Source organism: Diuraphis noxia, unplaced genomic scaffold (assembly GCF_037042655.1).
Source record: "Diuraphis noxia isolate RWA-SAM2 unplaced genomic scaffold, SU_Dnox_SAM2 contig0001, whole genome shotgun sequence".
NCBI lineage: Eukaryota > Metazoa > Arthropoda > Insecta > Hemiptera > Aphididae > Diuraphis > Diuraphis noxia.
The window spans coordinates 1,447,548-1,453,547 of NW_028301711.1; the positions used below are offsets into that span (position 1 = coordinate 1,447,548).

The 6,000-nt window shown below is 48.2% G+C and overlaps 1 pseudogene; it reads right to left on the reverse strand.

The window, feature by feature from the left end:
* Positions 1 to 1,414: 1,414 nt before the first annotated feature.
* Positions 1,415 to 2,192, reverse strand: LOC149059206 (uncharacterized; annotated as a pseudogene).
* Positions 2,193 to 6,000: the final 3,808 nt, after the last annotated feature.

Here is a 6,000-nt window from a genome sequence, read left to right on the forward strand (position 1 = left end):
AAAATTTATACATTTTACGATATATTCACTATTGTGTTCTCCACGAATACGTATAATATCTTTACTGGTAAATAACATAACTAACCATTTGTATGAAACGAGTATCCGTGGATTTAATCATATAAACACAGTTAACATAATACATGTAAGGTACCTGCTTATTAAATTAAAATAAGTAAGTAGGTACAATATTTTTACAAGAATACTTATATTCATTTGGGTATACTGAGTAGGCGACAGGCGTATTATTGTATTAATGTATACATTTTAATCAAGGTAGATAGTAGATACCTGTTTTTTTACATAATATAACAATTTAAATAGATAGTATAATGAACATTTTAAAGATTAATATAGTATCTATACAAGTTTATAGGTTATAGACTTATAGTTATGACTAATTTTATTTATTCATAAAACATCAAAAAATTCAAAATAGTAGGTATTCAATATACATGTAATTACTTACCAAAGAAACTGATCGGCGATGGCTAGTAAACTATTGATTTTGACTTTTGGATAATAACTTTGTATATTAAAATAATTATAAGCAGAGAGCTTAGAATAAATAAGAACAACTGAAAACACTATTACAGCAATAGTGCAATACACATTACACATTTACACACACCACCTCACAAGTCACAAGTCACGGTTCGTATACGAGCGTCGAGCATGATATAAATGATATAATAATTTAATAAATGATTTTCTGATTGCTTCGTTATGACAATTATAGGCGTGGTATAATTATGGTGGTGGTACGGGCCACTGATAAAATTATTAGTTGGAAATTCCAGATTCGCAGTAAATCCGTCGATTATCGTCACGACGTCTGACCGTCAAACTGACACGGCGATGCTGGTGAGAGGTGGTGAAGCGTCGGCCGGTCAGGTGTGGTAAGGTAATAGTGGTGTGGTGCGGGAACACCCAAGAACTTAACACTAACGGTACGGTGAAATGTGGCTAGGTCACGTTTATTCGCTAATCACTTGGATGAACAAAAAGAAAACGGTATAACACTAAGTGTCGTTGTCAAGCGCACACGAGTCGGTGTTTCGTATTGCTTGTCCGTTTTTCGGTTGTCGGTACGACGGTCGGTGAACGAGTTGACGATCGGCGGCGGCCGGTACTCGTCCGGCGCGACTTGTCTTCCCGTCCCGCCTAGCCTTTGCGGCGTGGAGGGAGAGTTGACGGTGCCGCGTCGTTGTCACCCGTGGTGGTGGTTGATTAAGTCGTAGACCGGTCGCAACGGTGCCTGTACTTTGTACTGGCTGCCGCTGCGTACCGTGTCATACTCCCCCGCTAAACCAACACACGGGGTACTTGTACCAACGCCGGTGCCCGTCGCGGGTAGTCCGGCTTGCGCTACCTCTTGCTAGTGCTTGAGGTAGGCTTGCCCTACCCATGTTGCCTAGGTTCTAGGTGTCCCGGCCGGAGTGAAGAACGACCTGTTATCGTACTCCACTTCCGGTAACCCCTCCAATGACATACCTGGCGCAGCTAGCCAAGCGTCCTCGGCGGTTGTTCGACACGGCCGTTGCTTGGCTTGCCTTAGCCGGGCTGGTGGACGGACACGGCTCCTTGGAGCTTTGCTCCTCGATCGCCGGTTGGTCCACCTCCATCGCTGCCTGTGGTGTTTGTTCGGACGGAGGTTGGCTGGCGGCCTCCGGTTCCGAGATCGGCACAGTGAGCTTAGCTAGCCGGTGTTGTTGGCTTGCCTCGCGCTCCCTGGCCTTTCTCTTCTCCTTCAGCTGTTGGAACTTTCTCCGGTTCCGTGCCAGCTGGGCCTCCGTCTTCACCTTCACCACCGATGTGGGGAGTACCCCTGACGGGCCGGGTACCAGTGCTGGTTCCCTGGGCGGCGGGGGACCAGACGAACTTGTTGGCTCGGTGGTGGCCGGGTGTGGGGTTGGCCTGACGGTTCTGTGTCTCGGCGGCCTGGACTGTGAGCTATTGCGGCTGCCTATCGTTGACGTCGAAGGTTGTGGCCGCAACCGGCGCTCGATGTCCACTGTCCGGTCCGCCCAGCCCCTGTTGTAGATGGCCGCCCTCACCGGGTCCTGCAGTAGTTGGCGCGTAGTCATCCTACAGACCTGGGCAGCTGTCGTTGGTTGGGCCGCGTCCACTAGCCCGAGCCGCGCAATCAAGTCGGCCACTTGATGCCACTTTTCCCCGCTTTGGCCGTTCATGTTGTCTGTAAACATCATTATTGCAGAGAAAAGATATATAATTGGTCGGTGTGTATATTTGTTGACATCGACAGACAAAATTAATCTATTTTTATTTCGTCCCGCTGGTGCGCGTTTTAGGCAAGACACATGTAGTTTTCGTGGTGGCTGCTGGTCGGTCAGGAAAACTCCTTTCCCGACTTGCTTCGCCAACCCTACCGGTCCCCACCATTTCGGTGCGAATCCGGCAAGAAAATTACGATGTGCTTTTGATAAGTGGTGTGCTCTGTAGTATACTACGTCGCCCTTGCTGAACTTCACCGGTGTCCCGGTGTTCGCGCTCGGTTGTACCACTACCTTTTTGCCTAAGACTTGTTGCTCCCGCACTACCCTCTCTTCTTGTGATTTTCCGATATTGACAGGTGTTGAGCCTGACAGTGCCCAATCTCCGGGCCTCTTGCACTCGTTGCCGAGAACGAGGACCGCGGGTGGGTAGCCTGTCTGTTCGTTACACCTGTTCCGTATCGAAAATAGAATTGCGGGTAGTTTCGTGTCCCAAGATTTGTGGTTGCCGTCGACAAGCCGTGCGCGCAAACCTTTTTTTAAATCCTGATTTCGGCGTTCAACTGGATTGGCCCTCGGATGGTAGATCGGAGTTGTCCAACCCTGTGTTCCCCATCGTTCTAACGCGTTTAACATTTCGTTCGACACGAATTGGGGGCCGTTATCGCTGAGACACACGCACGGGTAACCGAAACGTGAGAAGAACTCGCGTTCTAGTGTTTCGATTATTGTTTTAGAGGTTGCTGTGCCTAGGGGGTAAGCCTCGGTCCACCTACTAAAACAGTCGGTTGCTACCAGTATGTACGATTTTCCCTTACTGGAACGTGGATATGGTCCCATAAAATCGATACTGATAACTTCTCATGGTTGTCGGGGGGTTCTGGGTTGTATCGGATCGTTTGGGCGCGAGTTAAGTGGTTTCGTGCACGCGCAAACGTGACATGCACCGACATATAACTTCACGTCGTTTTTCTGACCTTTCCAATAATACCGTTGTCGAACCGCCCTGTATGTCTCTTTCCAACCCGGGTGGTTAAATAAGACGTGGTCGTGATACCTCCATATCACATGTTGTGCTTTGGATTTTGGTATCGCGACGGGGGTGTTAGGGCCAATGTTCACACGTAAGAGGCCGTCCGAAAAGACATATGTGTCGATTTTCGATTTGGCGCTCCGTGTGTTACGCGCTGGGCCGCCTAACGTTATATTGGCAATCATATCACGAATCGTAGTGTCCTCGGCCTGCCACTTTCCGAGCGTGATTGCGGTGAGTGGTGTGTCGTCCCTAACGTGGTTGTCGTGTATAGAGAAGATGTGGTCCCTTTCGAAGTCAAAATTGGTCGTCGGCGGTGTGGGTGGGCCTATCAATTTTTCCTCAAGAAGGTCTTCGTCTATAGGGGTGCCATGTACCGGATCCCGGGATAGCAAATCGGGTGCTTCGTTTTGTTTTCCCGGGACGTGTACGGTACTAAAATCTAAATTAGCTAGTTGTAGTGACCAACGTGTTAATTTAGAATTTTTGTCTTTTGCCCTGTGTAACCACGTTAGTGCCGAGTTGTCGGTTAGGAGTTCGAAACGACGGGTCTCGAGGTATGGACGAAATTTTTCGGTTGCCCAGATTATAGCTAGGCACTCGCGTTCGACCGCGGCGTACCGTGTTTGTGTCTCACTAAACTTTTTGCTTGCGTAGGATACTATGCGTCTTTCCTCCGGGCTGTCACCCCGTTGAAAAAGAACTGCACTTGCTCCGATCTCGCTTGCATCAGTTTGTAGACAAAACGGTTCACTATAATCGGGTGGCGATAATTTCGGAGATGTGACTAGCGCGTTCTTAATTGATATGAACGCGCGTTGTTCTACATCGGTTCACTTCCACCTTACTCCCTGTTTCAATAACTTTGTTAGGGGTGCTATGGTGTCCGCGTAATTATCCACGAACTGGTTGTACCAGTTGCACACTCCCAAAAATTTTCTTACGTCCTTATCCTTTTTTGGAACCGGAAAATTGTCTATGCAGACCAATTTTTCCGGTTGTTTTTGTATCCCTTCCAAGTCTACAATGTGCCCCAAAAATGAAATTTCACGAAGACCGATTTTACATTTTTTTGTGTTGCACGTTAGTCCGAACCGTTTGAGACGCTCGAGAACCTTGTCTAAGTGGGCCTGGTGTTCGTACTCGTTTCTTGAAAATACAACTATATCATCTAGGTATACTTGTACGAACTCGTCCTGGTACCCTCTCATGACTTCATTCATGAGCCTCACGAACGTCATTGGACTATTTTTTAGACCGAAAGGGAGGACTCTAAATTGGAACAGACCTCTACGTGTCCGAAAAGCCGTGTATTTTCGTGCCTCTTCGTGGAGCGGTACCTGCCAGTATCCGCTCCGCAAGTCAAGTACACTGAAAATTTTTGCACCCCGCATTTGCCTAATCATTTTATTTAAATCAGGCATTGGGTATGCATCGGATTCCGTCACGTCGTTGAGCCGCCTGTAGTCGACACAGAGACGGTATGAACTGTCTTTTTTCTTTGCCAAAACTACTAACGCGGCCCACGGCGAGGTGCTTGGTTCCACGAGCCCTTGAAGTTCCATATCGCGCACCATATTGTCAACAGCATTTTGTTTCTGTTGTGGGTATGGATATGGTTTTAACGCGATCGGTGTCGGGTCTTTAAGCAAAATTTCGTGTTCAATTAATTTGGTACGTCCTACTTTTTCACTGAATACTACCGCGTATTTGTTTAATACTTCGGTAAGTATCGCGCGAGTTTCGTTGTCGTTTCCAAATTCTAATTGAGAAAAGTCAGGACTAAAGGTGGGTGGTTGTGACTTCCCTTTCCAGCATGTCGACGTACGAATTTGCCTACCCATGTGTATTGTACACGCGGCGTAATCCCAAGAGACTTCGTTATCTACGAGAAAGTCATGTCCTAGTAACGCGTCGCAATACAAGTTGTCTAAAATAGTTGCTCCGAATTTGATATTGAGCGCCCCTATTCTAGCTTCGAATGTGGAGGTGCCACTGGTTGACGCCGTGTGACTATCCGCCATTCGGACTGTGTCTGTTTGCCCGTAAATGTGTGATGCACCGTATTTACGGGCTACGGCTGGGCTTACATACGATTTTTGCGCCTGCGAATCTAATAAAGCAGTTACGAAGCCTGACGGAAATTCGAGTTCGACCGCAGGGGTCGGAATTTTGTCCGGGCGTGTTCGCGTGCCGTTATTATTTGTATTGCAATCGGTTGTGCGGGACAACTGGTTCTGAACCGCGACAGACGCTGTTTGGTAGTCGGTGTTAACCGCCATTACCACACTGTCCCTATCGGTTGTCACTGTGCCTATCCGATGGTCTACTTGCGCAGACTGACCTAATGCGAGGGTGTGTGAAGCGTGTGCGCTTGTGTTCCCGCCACCCGTGTGGGTGGACACGCGTGTCTCTGTTGCCTTTGTCCCTACACCTGTAGCTCTCCCAAGAGCCGGTTGTGGTTGAACACCGTGTCACCGTGTCACCGGTGAGGTGAGCGTGTTCGGTGGTGGGGTGGTGTAGGTTGGGGGTCTGTGACTGGGTGTCTATAGGTGTTGTGACGGAATAAATTTTCGTAGTTGGCTGTTCGTTTTGACGAACTACCAAACTACGTGGCTGTCGAATGCCTAATTTTTTCCCGTCCGTAATGCCGATTTTTGGTGATGGTGCGTGGGGGGGGTGGTGATGAGTCAGTTTGTGTGGGCACTCGCTGTGCCAATGGAGTTCCCCACA